This window comes from Castanea sativa, chromosome 2 (assembly GCF_040712315.1).
Source record: "Castanea sativa cultivar Marrone di Chiusa Pesio chromosome 2, ASM4071231v1".
NCBI classification, from domain to species: Eukaryota; Viridiplantae; Streptophyta; class Magnoliopsida; order Fagales; family Fagaceae; genus Castanea; species Castanea sativa.
This window is the reverse complement of record NC_134014.1, coordinates 31,887,354-31,911,419: the sequence shown is the minus strand read 5'-3', so window position 1 is coordinate 31,911,419 and position 24,066 is coordinate 31,887,354. Positions and strand designations below refer to the sequence as shown.

Here is a 24,066-nt window from a genome sequence, read left to right as displayed (position 1 = left end):
GTCGTACGAGGACTCGCACTTAACCAAGTTTCGTTCTTGATTCTTAAGAACGGTAACTTCAAATGTTAATTTCCCCAAAGTAGGAGGTCCAAGGACCCGGCATAACTAAGGTTCTGTTTAACAAATGACAAGACATCAATTTCCACAAGGTTTGTGGTCCGAGGACTACACTTAACCAAGTTTCTGTTTGATTCTTAAGAACAGTTACTTCAAATGTTAATTTCCCCAAAGTAGGAGGTCCGAGGACCCGGCATAACTAAGGTTCTGTTTAACAAATGACAAGACATCAATTTCCACAAGGTTTGTGGTCCGAGGACTGCACTTAACCAAGTTTCTGTTTGATTCTTAAGAACAGTAACTTCAAATGTTAATTTCCCCAAAGTAGGAGGTCCGAGGACCCGACATAACTAAGGTTCTGTTTAACAAATGACAAGACATCAATTTCCACAAGGTTTGTGGTTCGAGGACTGCACTTAACCAAGTTTCTATTTGATTCTTAACAAATGTTAATGGTACTTATAACTTTGAGATGTTAACCAACAAAAGCACGTTTTATTAATAATAATACCTTCTAAGGTTATTTACATTCCACGGACGTGGTATAATTCTTTCATCTAGGTCAGCTAGCCGATATGACCCTATGCCTGCTACTGAAACAATACGATAGGGGCCTTCCCAGTTGGGTCCTAGCTTACCCCAAGCTGGGTTCTTAGAAGTCCCTACAACCTTTCTTAGTACAAGATCACCAGGTGCAAGTGGCCTTAACTTCACATGGGCATCATATCCCCGTTTTAGTTTCTGTTGATAGTAAGCCATTTGGACCATAGCTGCCTCGCGTCGTTCCTCGAGTAAATCAAGATCTTTCTCCAAGAGTCCATTGTTATTCTCCAGGCTAAAAGAGCTCGTCTTTAGGGTGGGAAAACCAGATTCCAGAGGTATCACCGCCTCGGCTCCATAAGTCATAGAGAATGGCGTTTCTCCCGTGGACCTGTGCGGTGTGGTCCGATACGTCCATCTACCTTTCGCATCGTCCAACCTTTTCTTAAACCCACTGACTATGACCTTGTTAACGGCCTCGGCTTGCCCATTTCCCTGAGGATAAGCTGGGGTGGAGTATCTGTTTATGATACCCATGTCACCACAATATTGCCTAAAGGCCTTGCTGTTAAATTGAACGCCATTGTCGGAGATAAGTGTGTGTGGTATACCGAATCTAGTGACAATATTTTTCTAGAAAAAATTCTTGGAATCAATATCTCTGATATTTGCTAAGGGCTCGGCCTCAACCCATTTGGTGAAATAGTCTGTTCCCACAAGAAGCCATCTTTTATTTCCTGCTGCTCTCGGAAATGGCCCCACTATGTCCAATCCCCACTGCGCAAAAGGCCAAGAACTGGAGAGAGGGTTGAGAACCCCTCCAGGCTGATGAATATTAGGGGCGAACCTCTGGCATTGATCACATTTTTCGGCATAGTCCCGAGCCTCCTCTCCGCATGTTGGGCCACTAATAACCCCGAGCCGTGCCACATGGGCTAAGGACCTTCCCCCGTGTGGCTTCCACAAATCCCTTCATGCGCGGTTCTTCGAGAAGTGCTTCCGTTGATTCAAAGGTGCACACACAATAAGTACGGTCTGAGAAGGATCATTTGTACGCTTCGATCCTCGGATAGCCAAAAACGTGGCGCCTTCCGACGCACCTTCTCTGATTCAGACTTGTCCACAGGAAGGATGTCGTTCTTAAGAAAATATACGACTGGGTCCATCCAACTAGGTCCAAGCCTTATTAGATGGACGCGAGCCGCCTTGGCGGGGATAAGAGTTGGCTCCAGCAAATCCTCCACAAGGATAATCCTGGGCAAATCCTGAGCCGAGGACGTTCCTAACGTAGCCAAGGAATCGGCATGAGTGTTCCCACTCCTAGAGATGTGAGCTAAGACAAATGAGTCAAATTCTGCTTGCTGACGCTTGACCTGGGCCAAATATTCTTGCATTCTTGGGTCCCTGGCCTCCATGGTCCCCATGACCTGGCCGACCACTAACTGAGAGTCCGAGAACGCATGGACTTCCTTTCCACCCATCTTATGTAACATGTTCATGCCTACCAGAATTGCTTCGTATTCGGCTTCATTATTAGTAGCCGAGAATGATAGCCTTAGAGATTTTTCAAAGATAATTCCCTCTGGGGATATCAGAACAAGTCCCACACCAGACCCTCTCTAATTAGCTGCCCCATCCAGATACATTTTCCAAGTCGAAGGCCCTACGGCCGTGATCACACCAACTGATTTTCCATCCATGCGTGATTCTTTTAGAGTCTCTTCTGGCAATGGTTCAGTAAACTCTGCCACCAAGTCAGTGAGGACATGGCCCTTCACCGAGGTACAAGGTTTGTATTTAACGTCAAAAGCTCCTAATATGGTTCCCCACTTTGCCACCCTACCAGTGTAGTCGGCGCTGCGTAACACTGCCTTGAGAGGCAATTGGGTCAGAACCACCACAGTATGAGACTGAAAATAATGAGGGAGCTTCCGCGTGGCATGAACTATGGCCAGAAGCGCTTTCTCCAAGAGCAAGTAGCGCACCTCGGCCTCATTCAAAGACTTACTAACATAGTAGACCGGTCTTTGCACCCCACTTTCATTCCTGATAAGGACCAAGCTGACCGCGTGTACGGCCACTGCCAGATAAGCAAACAAGACCTCGTCTGCCTCGGGGCGAGACAAAATGGGTGGCCGAGAAAGATATTGTTTAAGCTGCTGGAAAGCTAACACGCAGTCCTCAGTCCATTGAAACCCTTTCCACTTATTCAACAATTGGAAGAAGGGACGGCATCGGTCAGCTGACCGAGAGATAAACCTATTCAATGCAGCAATCATCCCGGTCAATTTCTGGATTTCTTTGGGTTGCGAGGAGGCTGCAAGTCCTGAATAGCCTTTACTGTGCTTCGGGTTTACCTCTATGCCTCTATGAGTGATCATGTACCCCAAAAACTTTCCGGACCCAACGCCGAAAGAGCATTTTCGAGGCATTAAGGCGCGACTTGTACTTTCTTAACACCCGAAAGGTGTCGACCCGAGTCTCTCACGTGTGAAGGTATCGTTTTGCTCTTTACCACCATATCGTCTACATACACCTCAATAGTCTTCCCCAATTGCCTTTGTTCGAACATCCCGGTCATCATTCTTTGGTAAGTAGCCCCGCATTTTTCAAACCAAATGGCATGACCTTATAATGATAATTCCCGTCGGAGTAATGAAGGCAGTCTTCTCTTGATCCTCCAATGCCAAGGGAATCTGGTGGTAACCCTGGAAGGCGTCCAAAAAACTCATCCGAGGATGTCCGATAGTGGCATCCACCAGTTGATCAATACGCGGCATGGGGAATGAATCTTTGGGACAGGCCTTGTTCAGATCAGTAAAGTCCACACATACCCTCCACGTTCCATTCCTCTTTTTAACAACAACTGTATGGGCCAACCACTCGGGGTAGAAAACTTCTTTGATAGCCACAGCCCTCTTGAGTTTAAGCACCTCTTCCTTCACAGCCTCGAAATGTTCTCTGGAAGAACGCCGAGGTGGCTGCCTTCTTGGAACAATAGCTGGGTTGACATTTAAATGATGACAAATGAAGCTCGGATCGACGCCTGGAGCTTCGTAAGGATCCCATGCAAAAACATCAATATTGTCCTTCAGAAATTCTAACAATTCGATCTTCTCTTGGTGTGGCAAAAGTATGCCGACTTGGAAGAACCTCTCTGGGTTATCGACTACTGGAAACTTCTCTAACTCCTCACAATGTGTCTCCTCTCCTGTCACCATCCCAGATGAACCAGGAGCTGTTAACTGCTATAAGTCTTTGGTGATTAAAGTCGAAGACTCGGCTTCTGTCTGATGCAGTACTGCAGCCGATATGCATTGCCTGGCCACCGATTGGCTGCCGAGAACTTCCTCAACATATTTCCCTGAGGGGAATTTAACTTTAACATGCAAAGTAGAGGAGACAGCTCCCAGAGCATGCAGCCAAGGCCTGGCGAGGATGGCCGTGTATGGAGAGTACGCATCAACCACGATGAAGTCCACTTCAACCGTTTCTGAGCCGGATTGAACGGGCAAACGAATCTGTCCCTTCGGCACAACGGACCTCCCTTCGAAGCTTATAAGTGGCGAGTCATAAGGAGTAAGATCTTCTAGCTTCAATCTTAACCCCTTAAATAGATCAGGGTACATGATATCTGCACCGCTACCCTGATCTATCATCACCCTCCTCACATCATAGTTCCCTATCCTAAGCGTAACTACAAGAGCATCGTCATGGGGTTGGATAGTCCCTACTTTATCCTTCTTAGAAAATCCCAAGACGGGCAAATTGAGCTTCAACCTCTTCGGCCTGCAGCCTGCCTTCTCGGCCTGAGAATGGGAAACTGCCATCACCCTAGTGGGAGCCGAACCGGTCCTGCCAGGTGTAGCAAAAATAACATTAATTGTTCCTAAAGCCGGCCGAGATGAATTATTCCTCTGATTGTTTGAACCAGATTGACTGCCTTGCCCGCTAGGTTGGCACAAGCCGTGCTTCGCCCGTTTTTCCTTCACCGACAAGGGCCGCTCCAAGTGGTTCCAAAGGGTCCGGCCGGTTCTCGGTAGTGTGGCCCACATCCCGGTGGTACCGGCAAAAGAGGTTCTCGATTCCTCTTCGCGGGGTCTCCTGCCATCTTATCGAGCCATTTGAAGAAGGGTTCCTTACGAACTTTCTCCGACTGATGTACTTGGTTCTCGGAACACGTTGTTCACGGCCTAGGTGCCGCCGAGGCGGACCGCCCAACGTAATCTCTCCTCGGCTTTGTTATTGTGGTACCCGTCCGACCCGAAATCCCTTCTCTCCCGGCGGATAACCTTCTCCTTACCCTTTCCTTGCTTGTTGGTCTTCCTCCACTCTCTTATACTCGTCAATACGGTCCATGAGGCGACGTACACTCGCGGACGGGCTTTTAGTCAAAGACTTTCTCGGGTCGTGATCGTAGGAAGGCCTACCTTAAAGGTATTAAGCGCCACCTCGTCAAAGTCGCCATCTATTTCATTAAACATATCCCAATAACGGTCGGAGTATGCTTTCAACGTCTCCCCCTCCCTCATGGTCATGGATAACAGCGAGTCCAATGGCCGAGGGACTCTGTTACACGTAATGAACCGCGAAGCGAATGCTCTAGTAAGCTCCCAAAACGAACCTATAGACCCCGATTTAAGGCCGTTGAACCACCTCATAGCAACAGGTCCCAGGCTAGAGGGGAAAAATTTACACATCAGGGTCTCGTTGTGAGAGTGCACCGCCATCCTCTGGTTAAAGTGACTCACGTGCTCCACCGGATCAGTCCGGCCATTGTAGATGGTAAAAGTGGGCTGGGTAAACCTCCTGGGAAGCCTTCCTTTCTCAATCCTCTGTGTAAATGGAGATTTGGAGAGTTGGTGCAACGCCCTACTCATAGCATTATTGTCTAAGCCCCTAGAATGAAGCTTCTTACGTCTGCGAGTTGGCTGGTCGTCCTCCTCACCGGAGGACGTTGCACTGGTGGGGGAGCGCGACCTCGAGCTGTAGCCACCTCCCCTATCCTCCTCTGAGGAAGGATTAGATGAGGACGGTGAAAACCTACGTTTAGCACGACGTAACTTTCTCTTCAAACGATTGATTTCCTTCTGCATGGATTTAGAACCCTCCTCGTGGGTGGTGCTACCCCCACCATAAGTATGGCTAGCGCCGGGGTATTCTGTATGGACACTTCCCTCACGATCCCTTTGACGCTCAAGGCGCTCGAAACGATCCTCCGGTTGTGATCCCTATGACTCTGCATGGTGAGAACCTAGGCCTGCCGTGGTATCCCAACCTTTTCTAGACCAGGTTTCCTACAGACGGCGCCAATCGTAGGTGCACAATTGCACTTGGACCCAAAGAAGATTATGGGCTCAGGCCCAATAAGCCTTAAACAATAAAATTTGTAGAGTGTGGGCTTGAAACCTAGGTTAGAAGTGCGGGGAGCTTGATAACAGGCTTTTATAAACGAATACAGGTAAATAACGAACGATAATTGCAAATGGATCTCCTCGGACTCGAGCCGAGAACTACTTCTTTATTATTTTTCTTTCTTTCTTACAGGTTACAATCCTTTATTTCTTTTCTTTTTCTTTAGAGAGAGAGAGTCAGCAAGAGAGAAAAAGATCAAGATCCTCCCCCTTCCTTTTGCATTCCTCCCCCCTTAAATACCCCTTTTTAGATGCCCTTTGGGACCCTGACTAGAAGTTTCTGCCCTACTGTTCAGGGGTCACTTCCCCATTAATGCGGACAGGGAGGTAGGTACAGAGTTTTTAATGCGAATGTGGCAGCCTTTGCTCTAGATATTTTCCTTAACACTAGGGTATCGAGAAGGTTCAGGGTTTCCCCCTTTAACCATTAGTCTTTCTAGAGTTGAGCTTTGACCTTCATAATGAAACTTTGAATTCTCTAGGGCTTGTCCGAGGAGAAGCTCGTCCTCGGCTGTAACCTAGGACCCTCGGCGTATTGGCCAATTCGTAGACTTCAATTCTGAAGCAGGTCGGCCCTTCATGCTACAGTCCAAAGGCCCATATGCCCATTTGGGTCCTTTTACTCCCCACACCACTTATAAATTAGATTTTCAAAATAAAAATTATATATATAAAATAAAAAAATACAATTTTTTTCCTACAAAATGTGTGATGAGGTTAGTTTATATTATGTTTTTTTCACAAAGGAGTTTATTTGTTCTTTTTTTTGGTAAAATATAATGAATGTCTAAGTTAAGAATTTGTTCATTTTTTTAAGTGAGAGAACACCACTAATGTGACGTTTGGTACGGGATAATGTTTAAGGATTCCCAGGAATGTTTAATGATTCCCATGTTCAGTTGCAAATCACGTTAAGAAATCAGATGCTAGGGGAATCTGGATTCCCTCCTTAAACCCCTCTCAGTAGGAATGTGGATTCCCTTTAAAACATGTGGGAATCCAGATTCCTAAGCTTAAAAGAAATTATATTTTTTATAAATTGACAATTTTAACCCTTTTTCATTATCATTTAAGCAATTAAAATAAGATATAAAACAAATTATTATGGATTAAACTCTTTTAAAATTATTATTAAGAATAAAAGCATATGAGAATTTAAATAGTTATTTTATATTGTACCTGTCATTTTGAAATATTAGACTATAATTTTAATGAATTTTTCATAATTAATAGTTTATATTTGGTTTTTCATTATTTATTTAGAGGAAGTTTTTTTTTTAAGGATTTGGTAGTTCACATTCAAATCTAAAGATAGAATGGGAAAAATAAATAATTCATTTAAAATTCCTGGGAATAAACCAAATATTATCATTTCACATTTCTAGAAATCTTAAGATATTCCCAATAAAACCAATTATAGGAATAACTACATTCTTAGGAATCACATTCTTAATAATCTAGATACCAAGAGTAATGTGAATTCTCCCGTACTAAATGCCACATGAGAATTTTGAATTGTGTCTTGTTCAATTGTTTGTGAGTTTGTTAATTGGCATTGATAGTTTGTTTTATGCGTAATGGGATCTTAGTAGGTTTAAATTTGTGAGATATTGCTAGAGACTGTAATTGCGAGAGTATCCTAGTTATCTTTGGGCCTTAGTTGATCCCAGCCTATAAGGGCTTTTTACTCTCAAGGCCGTTCAGTACATACAACACATAAAGAAGATGAGAAAAACCTAAGATCCCCCTCCCCTCTTTTTGTTTCTCTTCAAGGGCATGACCTCTAAAAAGAAAACGAATTGTACTTGGAAAAGCGAATTTGGGCCTTGAGGCAATTCTTGATTCTTTAGAGTAGTAATGAACCTGGGCCTGAAAAAGCTTTGGGCCCCCATCCCTTTATGAAGTACCGATAAAGCACTCCATAGAAAATAAGTGACATTTAAAAAAAATATGAAAATTAAATCTGTCTCTAATTTATTGTTATTTATTAAAATCTCAAGAAGTAAACAAAGTGCTAGTACTACTGCTACAGCCTACACCAGATCTTGCACGTTGCCTCCAGCTCATTTACTCAAAATAAACAATTGATTGCTCTCTATGCAAATTCCAGCCCTGAAATTAATAAATAACAATAAAATTATCATCAAGGCTTCAATAGTTGTTCTTGTTCAAGCCCAAGGTTAGGCTAAGAAATCTTTACTGTGAATGGACTTTCTATATTTTATTTGAAATTTAGAGGATCCTAATTCTACATGCAACATATGTCGAACATGAACCTTATCAAACTACTCAAACCAACAAAATCTGCACACAAATTGTCTGTTTGGATAGCTTATTTTTTGCCAGCTTATTTTACTATTCAGCTTATTTTTGCTACTATTTATTAGCTCCATTACACTTTTTTGTACTATTTATGAGTCTCACTGTACTATTTCAGTTAACTTTTATTTTCATCTATAGTATTTTTAGCAAAAAGTTTTTAATTTTAACAAAATAAGCGGATCCCAAACAGACCTAAAATATATTTTTTTTCCTTCTTCCTTTGATTTTACCTGAGCATTGTTTTAATTTTTAAATGTATAGTTAAATAATTAAATTATATTTACTATTTTCTAATATCTTAAGCTTTAAGTAAGTTGAAATTCATTATTTTTAGTTAACTTGCTTTCGATTTAATTGGCATCTACCCCTTCAACGATTTCCGTGTTGCAGTGTCAGAAATTAAGCATTTTTGTATTTACTTCTATTTGAGTTCTTTATTGGACAAAGCTTAATTACAATATTAGTTGTTGCCTTAGGCTACAACCTTAATCAATATTTTTTTATTGGAGATGAATTTTGACAAATCTACCATTAGATTACATCTTCTTATTATATCCTTCATGTTTGTAAAATTTGTAGAAAATTAAAGATCAATAGTTATATCATTAATAAATTGTTTAAATTATAAGTTTTTGTAGTTTAAAATTATGTATAAAATATAAGCTTATAGATCATATAGTAAATAATATCTGATTGACACAAAATTTGACATGTGTATTAAGAGTGTAAAGAACATTCAATTCAATGGTTAAATTTTCAAAATATGTAGTAATGTTTATTTTATTGAATAAATTTGTAGTCTTAAGCTACAATCAATTTTGTAACTAAACTTTGTCATTTTTTTATTTACCAGCCTTTAAAAAAAAAATTGTGTAACTTTTCAATAGCATAGCAGAGGAGAATATTTGAAGTAGGAAAATATTTTTCTCCAAACTAGTTTAGAGAGAAACTCTTTAAACTCCTCTTATATCTATTTATTAGATGTGAATTTTGAAAATCTAACCATTGGATTGCAGGTTCTTATTATTTCCTCGATGCTTGCAAATTTTCAAAAAAATCAAAGATTAATAGCTATATCATCAATCAAATATTTAAATTTCAAATTTATACAATCTAAAATTATGCATATAAAATAATTTTATACATCGGATTTGAATGAAATTTGACAAGTATATTAAGAACATATAATCAAATGGCTATATTTTCAAATTCACATCTAATAAGAAGATATAATAGGAATTTGAAGTATTTATTTCCAAACTAATTTGAAAAGAAATCTTGTACATATTCGCTTCATTATTATTAATATAAGAATCATATTTGTTTCATTAGCTAGTATTACAGACCGGTTAGAGCTGAAATCGAGCATTATCTGCATATGTCTATAGTACCAACATGTGTCTGTTTTGATATTGCCAGACCATGTGTTGGGCTGAAATTGAGCATGTCGGCTCTTGTGTCATCTTGTATAATTGTAATGTTTTTAGTGAGATGTGGTCGTTGCCAGTCCACACCATGCAACCAAAATAAAAATCATCCCCTGATTGAAACATAATTTTTGGGGTTTCTTATTATGTAGTGGTTGAGACCATGAGTATAGGAGGAATATGTTACTGAAGAAAAAAGTTTTCTATTTTAACATTTATGGATTTTACACATCAGTTGTAGAAGCAATCAAACGTCCATTTCAAAGTTCAAACAATTAACAAATTTTTTTTTTTATCAGAACAATTAACAATTTTTAAGGCAAAAAAAAGGCCTAACATGTCGGTAACCTTAATTATAGTGAGATAGCATAAACTTTTGAGAAAGTAAAAAAGAGAGAGGAAAGAATCACACAAGAAAGACAATGGTTTACGTGATTCAGCCAACCTCTCCCAGCCTCCAGCCCTTTGACAAATTCACATTTATTATATACAGTGGTGGATCTATTTGATGACCCAGGCCCTCCAGAAAAAATTTAAAAAAATTTTGTTGAAAATTTCCTTCATAATTTGAAAATTTTTAAATAACCTTATCATTTTGGCCCATACCTGATAATATACATATATATATTTAAGAAAGTCTAAAAATAACCATAATTTTCATTTAAATAAAATACAATCCATTAATATATATGTCAACAAATTATAGTAATTAAACATTCATCATCTTTAAAATAAACACATAAGTAATTTAGCAATTACCTCAACAAATAAAAGGGAAACAAATTGAGTTATAAAGTATTGTACATTATTATTTTACAATTCATACACAAAATAAATTATATATGGCCCCCTCAAAAATAAATTTCTAGCTCCGCCATTGAGTATATATATTTATTATTTACACACAAAATTTTACTTTTGTCCCTAAAATTATATACTTGGCCCACCCCTTCCCAAAAAATTTACAAGCTAACCCATAAAATCCCAAAAATGAAAATTTTATTTGATTCAACCCTTTTATCTGTTAAGAATATCAAGAAAAACTTTTACACAAACATTGTAAAATTTACAAATTTGGACAAGAAAAATCTAAAAAAGAATTCACAATTTCGAATAATAAGAAAAATATTTGGACAAATAGTATGTGTTATTAGTATCTGATGTCTCAAGAATATCATTCAAATTGTTTTCTGCCCACTGCCATAGCTAAACTGCAGCCTGAGTAGTGAGTATATGTACGTGTTATTAGTCTATTGGTAATAAAAGGTATGCCTTAGCTAAATTAATTAAATGGGAAAAAATTAATTATTTATATATTTAGTTAACCGTCCATCATCCTGTGATTGTTTAGCAGCTGTCATATTTTTTATTATTTTTTCAAACTTGCAACTTTTAATTTGAAAGAAAAAGATCTTAGATTTTTATGCTATATCACCAATAAATGTCACTCTCTTTTTTGGCTCAATATTAATGCATGACCTTGATTAGACATTATTTTAGTTGTTTTATACAAGGTAGAATTTCTACTCTAACCTAATCTAAGTGTATATGTGTGTGAAGTTCCCTCCTGGAGATTTGAACATCGGCCCTTGCCCCTAACACCCTACAAGAATTTATACTTATGGAATAACCATCACATCAAGGGTGTGCGGTAGTATTTTAGTTGTTTTATTAATGTAATGTTTGACATGAATTTGAACTTTTAAGTTTTAACTACAGTTTTTTTCTAAGAATCTTTTAACTATAATATTTTGACATGCTAGAGATACCTTTTTGTTTTACAAAAAAAATTATAAGTTGTTGTGGTTAATTTTTACTGGTTCTCATTTAGACTCTCTGCTAACATCATTTTTTCACTTACTAATAATTACTCACTACATTAGTAGTTTGTAAAAACTTTTGAACAAAAAATTGTATCTCTAGCATTTTCCTTATTTACATTACGAAGATGTTAGGAATAGAATTATGTGAAAAGAATAAGTAAATTGATTTTTTTATTACAAAAATTTATAATATGAAAAGAATAAACAATCAATTCAACCTCAGTCCAATGTTGACAAAATCAAAATATGTTGCATTGTTGCCAACCTCTAGGATTGATATTCCAATGTTTGAGAATTCTTGAACAAAGAATTTTGGCCCCCTAAGTTTGAATCCTGGGTTATGTCCCCGCATTTAACCTCTTGAAATGTATTGGCTTAAATATCAAGTTATTTTGACCTATATGGATTGTTTTAGCCTATTTTGAAAATTTTCATTGTAATTTTTTAAAACATGGAAGAATTATTTCTTTTGAATCAAGATTATATAGGTTTTAAAAAATATATAATTATGAGTTAGATGAAATTAGTTTGAGTTCTTGAATGTTATACGCACAAAAACACACACATATACATTCATAAAAATATATGTGTGTGTGATAAGTTAGATGAAATTGTTTTGAGGATTTGAATATTGGTAATTCCGAAATTATACATTACTGACTGATTCCGAAATATTTTCTTATCCTAATTAAGCATGTGGCTTAAACTTAATGAAGCATCTCATCTCATGCCACACTTGTGTGTGAAAGAGAGAAGAGAAGGTGGTTGGTCGTGGTTGATAGATCATGCTAAATGCTAACTTAATTAGTACATATCAAGTAGCGTGGAGGACCAACACATTCACGTGAGCTTGTGCCCTCATACCCCCTCCTTAATTTGTCCATTGCATAACGTTCACTACATTACATATCCCCTGATAACATCCAAGATTATTTACGATAAGAAAACAGAATCTGACATCAAACAAAACCCCAAAGACCAAAACATCATCACAATAATAATAATACATTATTATTGTGATTGGTACCATCCCATATATATATAGTCCAAAAACACCCACATAATACAATCTATCCGTAATTAATAATACACCATTTAATTAAGGAAAAGGACTTCCATAAAGCATGTGAACTAACAAGAAATGCTATGCGGAGCTTAATAATGTGAGCTATTGTAATCAAGTTGGGACATTTTGGAGGTTCAAAATATATATGGTGAAATTTTGGCTTAGTGGAGACTATGTGGTCTGTTAGTCTGGTGGTGACGTTAGCATTCCCCCTAGCTCGTACTTGAGTTAATGGACAAATACATAAGCAAAAAAAAAAAAACAAATCATGCCATCTAAGTGTTGCACCTTGCACGTAGCAGACCATGGTCTCCCAAACCTTGAATCATATGGCATAAATATCAGACCATGCATGCACCACCTTTTCATATATAGTAATAGTACTATTTCAAAACTATTCTAAAAGTGATTTGTGTCTATTCATGTCACCTTCATTGAGGTTTGTGCACTTCGTTGTCATAATTTGGTTGAGGGCGGCCCCCTCGTAATTTATACGACCATTTTAACTCGCTCTTACTTTGATAGCATTACTTGAATGCGCCATTGAGTTAAAAAATTATCATATAGCATTAAAGTTCCTTTTAGGTTTTGTCATGCGTAGATGAAAAGGAGGTGATTGATGGTATATATGTGTTTCACTGTGAATGAGAATGACATTAAGTAGTTAATTAATAGACTCCTTAAGTGAGGCAACACACATTGATGCTCCATACCACCACTTGCTTTTTATTTTTTTGGTTTTATGAGTTTTTGCATAAATCTCCTCCTTTTATAGTGCTTCATGACTTCTTTTTTTCTTTTTTTTTTGTTGGGCTATGTTGATTTAGTTTTATTTCCTAGTACTTAAGTAGTATTAGGTTGCAAAGAGAATGATTCTTTATTCCCACATACTAATGTCACGGTAAAACCAATATTTAATGTCAACGCACTGTCACTATTGGAAAGGAGAAAGATTGTTAGGAACAAATGATGCTATGAAAACCAACTTGCAACAGTGGGAAGATTGAGGGCATAGCTAAAATGGAGTTAACCTCTAGGTTTATTTATGTGTACCAAAGATGACATGTTAACCAATGAATATGACGGACATATATCAACCACTAGGAAATCACTCCCTTAATTATTTGCCAAACTAGTCTTCCCTTAGTTTTTCTATTGAGTTTAAAGGTAGAAAGGGCATCATGGGCATGAGTTGGATTGTGTTGATTTCAACGACTCCTTTATCCAGGGATGGCTATACATCGTTTTTCCCTGCATTGTTTGTGGCTATATATAGGTCTATAGGCCATTCAATTAGTCCATATTAGAGATATAAGACCTGTAATTAACTTAAGGGGTTAGGTCTTGCTTGTTCACTGACTTGGGTATAAGGTCTAATGTATAATCAACCTGAAAAGAGCCATTTTGTTTCTGTTAAGAAAACGAAAATTGTTATCCAAAGGGCCAGGTCTTGCTCGTCCGCTAATCTAGCTTTAAGGATTTCTAAGAATTTTTTGAAGTGTACGTGTAGGTATTTTAATGCTAATAATCTACGTATAACCATCCAAAATGGTTCAACATATACCAAATTTCCAAAATAGACAAATCCCAAGTTCAATGTATTTGACCATCTATATTGTCCAAATAGCTCAACCTTCTCCACAAGCAAGATTCAAAAGTAATAATAGATTTTCGTATTATTACTTGCCAATGCCTACTTCGGTTTTTGAAGGAGGAAGATGTTATCCACTCAAATTCCATTATTTTAAGTTGATTTTTCACATTGAATTCATTGTTTCTCATTGACCAAGTTATAAATTTTCCATTAAATTGAGTTTATGGTCACCAAAAAGTCTATGTATACACACTTTGCCACACACTTTATCACAACTTATGCATGTATTAAGTGATGATTAAATTGTTTTTCACCAAATACCAATGATGGTCATATCCTATGTGTAAGTAATGTAATTCAAAAAATATACAAGTTGTGGCAAAGTGTGTTTTCTTAGAAAAATTGATAAGATCATTTTCCACAAAATATTTTTATTGAATCACAAAGTAAGAGTAAATATGTGAAATTGCACGATAGACGTTTCACTTTAGAGAGAAAGTGATTGATATATATATCTCCAATGTACATGTCATTCTCCTTGGTTCTCATCCAAAGTGGGCCAAATTCACCGATGGATTGGATGGTTCAAATTGGTAGCTTAATTGCAGCAGTCAAGGGCCCCTAAACTCTAGTGCATCTTGGCGGTGAAATGCAATGATAAATCATGAAGAAATGCCTTTACACCAAACATAGTGCTTAAAGTGGGTGGGCTACATATACCTAGCTGAGGTGGCTAATTTAGCTTTTAAATGGACCGGACCCATGTACATGTGTAGGCTCATCCATAGGGCTTAATTGGTGTATGCTCTAGGGGCCCGATTGAGGAAAGCCCCGTACACCGTTTTAGTGTACGAAATAGAAAATTTTTAGATAGTGGATAGCATTGTATAATGCATACTTGCTTAGTTCCCATGTCAGATTTCGATTAGGACCCAAAATCTACTTGGCTTGGTCAAAATAAGAAAAAGAAGAGGGACATTATCTTTGAGTACTCCATAGCTTCTATTAGAGGATGCACAAAGTATAATGGGAAAAATTCAAATTTGGGTTCTAGTACCTCATTATTTTATTTTAAAACAAGAACAATGAGCTTGTGATCTGATTTGCATTACAAGGGCTTTTCAAATGATAACAATGTCAATTCTGGGGTAAAGTTATTTAAGGGAGGGCTAGAATGGCAAAGGACTAAGATTTGGTAGTTTTTATTTTAGCACATGGCAAAGAGCAAAAAGAATTGCCCAAGACAATAAACTTTTTTCTCCTTAACCTTAGATACTATACATGTGGTTCAAGGAACAATCAGTCAAAAGAAATCACTAACATGACTTATTGTGATTGGTGCGTAATAAAAATAGTATTAATGGTGAATTTAAGTGAAAGTGATATTTCAATCATAATAAGTTATGTCAGCAATTATGAAAAGTCTTGTATTTCTAATTGTCAAATAATTGATTTGACTTTGTAGCCTACAAAAAAGAAGGGTTGTACTATAATATCCTCTATACTTTTTTCTAGTCATTATAGGTATATTAAACTTACGTGCTGCACAACAAGAGGTCTCTTTTTCTTTAAACCCTTATTCTAGTATAAGTGAGATTCGATCCCACTAATAACCAATATAAGAGTCAAAAACACAAAAGTTGTTTTGATGACTTTAGAGAACCACATCAAACTTTAGGGAGGGGGGGGGGGGGGGGGGGTCGAAAGATTATAAGAAGAAAATTTGATAGTTAAAAACTTTTAGAGCAAAGAACCATAGCATCGAGCCCTCTTAGTAATTTTACTCTTTTTTTTGTTTCTCTCATTCTCAGCATCAGTGTCTTTATCTTAAGCCTTAATTGGCAAGATCAATCATGTTAAATGTGTGTGCAACTAGGGACAAGGCAGGGCCACTGGCTACATAATCACCAGCCCATTCACGTGAAATTTTGTACATATCATTGTGATCAACATATCCGAAAGTGATTGAAGCCCCACCAGTCTAGGTCATATCCCTCCAAACATTTAATGCACTGTTTTTTTCATGATTAATCAAGCAAGAATGATATAAATTGGTAAAGAGGTGTGTATGCCAATATGCTATGATGAAATATATTGTGATGGCACAACTCTAAATACTCCTCTAATGGGATTTTGCCTTTCGGTATAGCAATGTGCTTGATGAATCAAAATGAGCCATTTGATATATGTTATGAGGGAAATCTCCATGTGCTTTGACAGTAATGTAGGGTCATGGAGGCTGCACTAATCCGGCTGTAGATTGAGTTTGATGTATACCCCACGAATCTTGCCTGGTTGAAGGTGTTTTTCTTGGTCCCTATATATATTATATATCTTTTATACAACCTCTATTATATAGAAGCATCCTAACCTAACAAGAAAAATGCAAGGGTCATATCTCATAAGCTACTCTTTTAAATACTTCACGCATTGGCTAGGCTAGGTTCACTACTATGAGGCACTAATCCACCATTTTTGCAGCAAAAGCTCCTAGATGAGAAGATTCTACCACCAGACCCGGGGGGATTATGAAAATTTGTGCTTTAGAATCTTAGGATAATGCCCCCAAAAAATTTTCAGAAGAAAAGGTATGGCTTCCATTAGAATACGTACAGTGTGATATAGTGTTTTAGTCCTATGATGATGCACCCATGAGAAGAAAATTTATGACTTCCATTACAATACAATGTGATATAACTGGATAACATTGTCATGAAAAACAGTAGGAGACATTGATGTTGACCCTATTAGACCAATCTTTTCAGGTAAAATTACACTAACAAATTTATGTCACAGTCACATACATCACATTTCCTAGTATCTAGCAGCAGGGTAGCAAGTACAATTTTATGAGTCTATATAAAGAGAGTAACTTAGATGAAGATGATATGCACAAAAGGAGTTTCAATTATATACCAGAAGAGTAAGATATGGCTATATGCAAGCGCATTCTTCTTGTGACTTTTGTATTGCTTTGCTTCATCACTATCACTGCAGAAGGTAAATTTTTCTATATATATATAGTTCATCTCTTAGCAAATTTATATTTCTAAGTGCAAAATTTGATCTTTTGCACCTTAATTTTCTGCAGCACGAAGTTTGCAAGGCGTGGCTACTAGGGAAGCTCCCAAGGGAAATGATGATTTGTTTGCACCAAACCAAGAACATGAAGAGGACAATGATGAATTCGTGTCTGTGGATTACACTCCAACAAAAAAGAATCCTCCAATCCATAACTAAGATGCCAGCTTTTGTTGAGCAAGTACAAGCCTATTAGCTCCTATTTCATTCCTACTTTAGTTTTGAGTGTACATATCTTTGTTGAGGGGGGGGATACCAAAAATTTGGAAAATATGGTTAGTAAAATGTAAGCAGAAACAGATAGTCAGACACCATGTAGCTAGGGTCAAAGGTGTTTTGAAGATGGTTATGGCAAGTTTCCTAGAGAGAGGGGAAACTAGGCTTCAATGTGCTTGATATGTTAGTATCTATTAGTTTCCTTCTCAAATACATATAATAATAATATTTTTGTGTTTTCACCGAATATCAAATGGCTTCCATGGGAATGTGAATGCATGCCTAATTCCTTTTATCAGCCTTTGACCAATGAAAAAATAAACTTACTTTCATGATTAACGAGGGAGATATTCAAGTTGTTGATGGATTTTATAGTTTAATTATGTTTGTTAATTTTTATGTCACAGTTTTCCAATTTAATAATGAATCCACAAGCAACCTTAGATCTTTTACCAGAATTTGAAGTTTGGGAAGGTCAGATATTAATTTATACAATAAGTTTAAAAACATAATATTTTTCACTACTATTAACATGGCTTTATTATAATTGGTGCATAATAAGAAAAGTGTCAATGATGATTCTAAATGAAAGTGATATATATCATTTTGAACAAAATAAGCTATGTCAGCGAGAAAAAAAGGGAAATGCTAGTTTGTTTGTGCAACTATTACAGCTGGAGATCAACTATGTAGAATCCACCCCATGATAGGGTGTTAATTGGTCTGAACCATACAATTATAACAGCAGATCGATAAGATTGTCAACTAAATTGTCGGCTATTTAGTGAACCAGCTAAAGTCCAAAGTCAAAATGTGTTTTGAAGAAAAAACTTTTGCAATAGTACATGAAGAATGAAATAAATTGATAAAGGAGCAACTTTAAGGATGGACAGTTTGCATTATGAGCACCATAAGTTCTAACTTTTAAGTAATATCAATAAAAGTCAAAATTGACAGGCACTTAGGGTTCGCTAAAGACCTTATGCAATCAAGAAATTCAACCCTTTGAGTTAAAGTTAGGCTCTACCTCGCCTAATATTTGAGTTTCAAGAACTGTGAATGATTGACTACTATAACACCATCTGCAACTGACTAAATTAAAATGCATCGCTCCTTTTGAAAATTTTATTTTGTTGCTCATATTAGACTGTTGAGAACAGTTCTTAATTAAATTGGGGTATTTGGTTAGTTGATACCCCTTGTGTGCTGAAGTGGTTAATTTCAATATGCTCAAGGTCTCATAATCAAACAATTGTATGACAAACCTGTAAAATTTGATGATTAATTACCATCGTTTTGACAATTAAATCAGTCTAAAACCATTGCTCCATTTTGATGCTAAAATATGATCAAAGCTTTTGGGAGGAGATGGAAGGACAAGAAAAGGTAAAAACAGTAGTTTGGACCCTAAGAACTTTGGAATTATATCACTTTGATAAGGTCAATAAAAAAAAGTCGTACACCTAATAAATAATATGACATAATTTCAAGAATTAGGTGAAAAGTAAACTTTTGTATAAGATAATTTGTTATTATTAGTTTAGAATATCATGTTAGTTGTACTATGATTACATAATAATTTTCTTAGATTGAAAATTAATGAGACTAGGCATGGCTGCTCCTCTATACAAAGACCTAGTTTTCATAGATACACACAATTTGCATTAACCGGAAACAAAAAGCCTCTTAATTAGCTGAAAATCTCTCAAAGGAAGCCTTCCTTATTATTTGCTTCCAGCTCAAGAATCTCATTTAACTGATAAGAAAGAAATGGTCAAGACTCGGGAAAATGAGTATCAAAAGTGTTTAAGATTAAATTAATTCAAGCCTCTAATCAATTAACTATTATAACTTTTGATTATCTTGTTGGTTTAGCATGTGTGCATGCATGCACTCAAGCTTAGGGAATTGCAACTTATCAAGAAAAATGGTTAGGTTGACAGCTCCATTTTATAAAAAAATAACAAATATGGGTGCATTACGTAAACTAAGAGCAATTATGAAGTAGACCATTTTCTCTGCTTGTGTAGCCTATAGTGACATTTCATAGACATTGACTCTATGAGACATGAAGGATTTCCCGTTTGTGACTTATAGCTCCACATTTAGAGGTTTTTAGGGTCTACAAGTTCCTGGATTAATCATCACCCTTCTCAATAGACTTAGATATAGTGTTCCTCCACAAAAAGGTCTCAAGTAGCATAGGCAGTGAATTTTTTAGATCATAAAAAAGGGAAACAATCATATCATGTACGAGTGGTTTTTGTTTGACTTAGCAATCCTTATCAATACTAATAATAATAAATAAATAAATAACTATGGTTCTTGTTTATCTTGCTATAGATCAATGATAGAAAATCATGTTTAAAATGGTCAACCTTATGAAAATTAGTTCATCAAAATAAATAAGTGGGAACTCCACAAAGTTACAATAATGGATCATAAGAATACCTTGAATTGTAGTGAACATAAAAAGATAAGTGAAAATACATTTTTGATCCCTAAATTAATTATGACTTCTATTTCAATTTAGTTATTAAGATTTTAATAAACTGTTTGTGTGTTATTTTTCCCTAGCTACCTTGCCATCATAGTATCTGAATAATAATTACTTATTTGAGAGACTTTTTTGTACACATGTCCTATTATGATTCTAGTATCTCACATGGATTAAATATAAACCTAATCATGTGTTTATAAGCTATTAGGCACCCTCTCCTTGCAAGCCGATTTTTAAGGATGAGTTCTACCCATAAGTTCCTAACATGTCCTTATAATATAGACATAGCATAATAGACCATATGCTTGTGTCATAAAATCAAAGTAAATAAAAACTAGTGTATTTAATATTTTATAAAATAAAAACTTAATTGAAAAATAGGAGTCCCTAATGTGCATATCTTTTTTCTCCATATCTTTTAATTTTGTAAAACCAACATGCATGTGACCTAACATGTCATATTATATGTGTGTGTGTGTGTCAAATTAGCAAGTATCATTCACATAGTAATGGTTATAAAAGGTAGGATAAAAAATAATTTTCTAATTAATAGCACCTTGAATTGCAAGCCTAGAAGTCAAGCTTCCCTTTTTTCTAATTAAGGTGTTTTTTAAAATTCAAGGGATTAAATTGAGACCTTCATAGTTCAAGGATAAAATTGAAAAAGAAAATTCACTAAATAGGAATAAATTGAAACTTAAAACATAGTTTTGGGATCAAAACCATATTTTGAACCCTTTTTTTTTACAAAATACTTTGAACCTTTTTTTAATTATATAAACACATGACCAAAAATATGGAGGGGACTTTGGCTTGGTCAAAAGAAAGGGAGACTTGATTATTAAGGTGGGGAAGTATGCAAATAGAGTAGTGGGCTTGAGGTTTTTGTTGTTTAAATTGTCAATATTGTTGATCAAAACCTATATATATATATATATATATATATATAAAGCTATGGTTAAGTTCTTTTTCATGGGAGATTTGGATAATACTATCGACACAAAACTCATTCCTAAACAACACATATGGTTTCTATATAGTAATGTCGCACTGTCCTGCTATATAAGGCCTAATTTCATCATGTAAATGGGCATGTCAAATTCGCTTCTTCTTCTTCTTCTTCTTTTTTCCCCAACTAAATCATATTTTCAAAACTAATAAAAGATCTACAAAGAGTTACTTGGGGGGCCATCAATACAAGCATTAAAGCGGCACCTTATATCAAAGAAGACATAATAAAGATTCAAAAAGAAATTGGGGGGCCATGGCAATGGCACCCAATTGCCACCCCGACGCTAGCTAGATAGGCCCCTACTAGTAGAAACATTTGAGTGAAAATTTTAGTGTTTTCATACTTTTTTTCATTAGAATGGTGACCCTAATGTACATTAGGAAGGTTCCTCAATATAAGATAAAATAAATAAGTCAAACATTTCAAACCTTGCCCCAGCCAGGGGGAAAAAAAAGGTTTTAAATTTAAGATTTTCATATGATGGGTTCCAATTAATTCAATGGATAAATTATTTTGTTCTTAAATTAGGGACCTTTTATCGAATCTCATTTACACAAGATCTTAGATTGTGTTTTAATGTGATGATAGTCAATAAAGGACAATTCTCATGAAGCAGATGTTATAGGTGATATATGTGTGTGTTATATTTTTTTTAACTGCACACTTGGTCTCATTCATTGTGCTTGACTTATTCACACCAGGGCCATTATCCCGCGGATGAAGAAATTAAACCTCATTAACCGCTCACTAGTGGTGATTAAAGTTTGAGTAGGGATGAGATATAATACTTAGTTTTTAAGCCAAAACTTAATCGGGAGATATCTTTGATCTGGTACTTCTAGTCAGACAAAATCTATTGCAAGAATATCAATCTTGGGTGAGGTAATGATTTGTAACTTCATGAGGTAATAAAAGGGTTGGAGGGACTGGGTCTATGACTATGATATGGATGGGAGTTGCAAAACAAGTTTAGTTGTTAGTTTATCAAAATAAACATTTGGCTCATAAAATATTGGGCTATTGGAGTAAGTCGTCAAACTAAAACATTAGATTTTACCCCTAATTCTCAAATCTGGTTTGTGAATCGAAAATATTGTCTACACAATGTAATTCTTTAAAAACAAGGGCAATATTTACGACAAAAGCACTCAAGAAATCAAAGAAGTTGCTTAAAATGTATTTTATTCACACACACACATGTATATATGTTCTTTTTATCTTATGAACTCTAGTTCCACTTTTCCATATGAAAAAAAGGTGTGACAATTGATAAACCAATATTAAGAAATATGTTTTGTGCTTAGAAAAAAATCAATAATTTATTAGAAGTTTATGGCACGTTTGGTACACTATAATGATTATTACATGGGAATAAGAATAAGTATTACAAGGAATACATTAAGTTAAAATATAATAAGTATTACTATTCATTAGTTTGGTGACCATTTAGGAATAGGTACTACTGAATATGCATCCACAATTTAATAGAATATAAAAAGAATGTGTAATTAAATCATTTTAAAGTCAAATTTCCTAAAATACACTTATTTTAGGATGTTCAAAATAAAGCTAATAATTAACAACAAGAAAATTTTATTTTCTTTCTTTTTGAAGATGTGGCAACTAATGGCTTTTTAGGAAAAAAATTTAAAAAGTTATTACATAAGGTAAATGAATAGATATTCAGTACTTTTAATAAAAAATAGTTATCCTTCATTTTGAAAAATAACTATTCATAAGGAATAACTATTCATTGTAATAAAAATATAACCAAACAACCGAATAGTTATGCTATAGAAATATTTATTACATTACAGTGTCTATTACATTTTACTAAACGTGCCAATAACTCTTGTATCAATTATTTATTAGAGGTTTAGGAAAATAACTCTTGTTCCAAGGGTTAAAACTTTAATTTGATAGGTTTTTCTTCCCGGAAAACAATAATAATTTTTTCTACATCAAAACCTACAAGTATTTATTTATTTCTATAGTTGCTTCTCTAATTCTTTGTCTCTATCGGTAAACTCTAATTAGCTAGCTAAATCATGTTTAGTCTATTTGCAATTCAGGGACAAAGCAGGCCCACTAAGCAGATGATCCTTGGTGCAATCACGTGATCATTTTTGTACACAACATTACATAACAATGTTGATTGCCTTATCTGAAAATGATTGTAGCCCCACCTGTGTTGGGTTTTCTCCTTCCATTCATTAATGCATGGTTTGTTGGATGATTAACTACTGAACCAGATTGATTAAATTCTTTAATAAAAAATTATATATCAAAAAATACTAAGCAAACTGTGGCCGCACAACATTGCATATCTTCTCTGGATAGGTCATGTATGTATAACACTGCCTTACTAGATTCATAACAAATACATTTGCCAGGTTATGCTAGGAGGGAAAATTGCCATGTGATTGTCAGTACTGCGTTATGAATGCTGCTTTAGTTAGGCTAGAGAATAGGTATTTAGTGAGGCCCACTGATTTGGTATGCCAAGCGAGCTGTTCCCAAGTCCTTATTTCTCAAATATCATTTCTCAAATCTTGTAAACATGAGAAGAGACATAAGCAAGAGAATATATACAGACTTCATGACTAACTAAACTTATAGCTAGGTATCAGCCTCAATTCTAGCATTTGATGTTCTTTACTTTAAAAAAAATACAAAGGCACATGCTATGCTCTAATTTGGGCTTGAGTTATACTCAGTGCACAAATCTCCTACTTTTATGGAATTTAGAATTAATAGATGATCGGTAGGCAATCTTACCTCTATTATCTTTAGAGAGGCTAATTCTAGGATGTTCTAATTTTGGTCACTTAAAGTAAAAACATTTAGTCAATTCTTACTCTATTCAAATTTGAAATTTGGGTTTAGAAGTATATACTAAATTAATCACAATCTGTACTATGCACCTAAGCCAGTTAATGAAAACATGATCATATTAATGTAAAGCCACTTGAGTCTTGATGGAAGAAACATGACCAAACCCTGAACCCCACCCC

General features: G+C 35.8%; 1 long non-coding RNA gene across 1 annotated transcript; it reads left to right on the top strand.

Moving 5' to 3' along the window:
- Positions 1–16,596: 16,596 nt before the first annotated feature.
- Positions 16,597–17,787, top strand: LOC142626361 (uncharacterized). Its single transcript, XR_012842493.1, has 2 exons — positions 16,597–17,243; positions 17,335–17,787. It is a non-coding gene; the product is annotated as an uncharacterized LOC142626361 (long non-coding RNA).
- Positions 17,788–24,066: the final 6,279 nt, after the last annotated feature.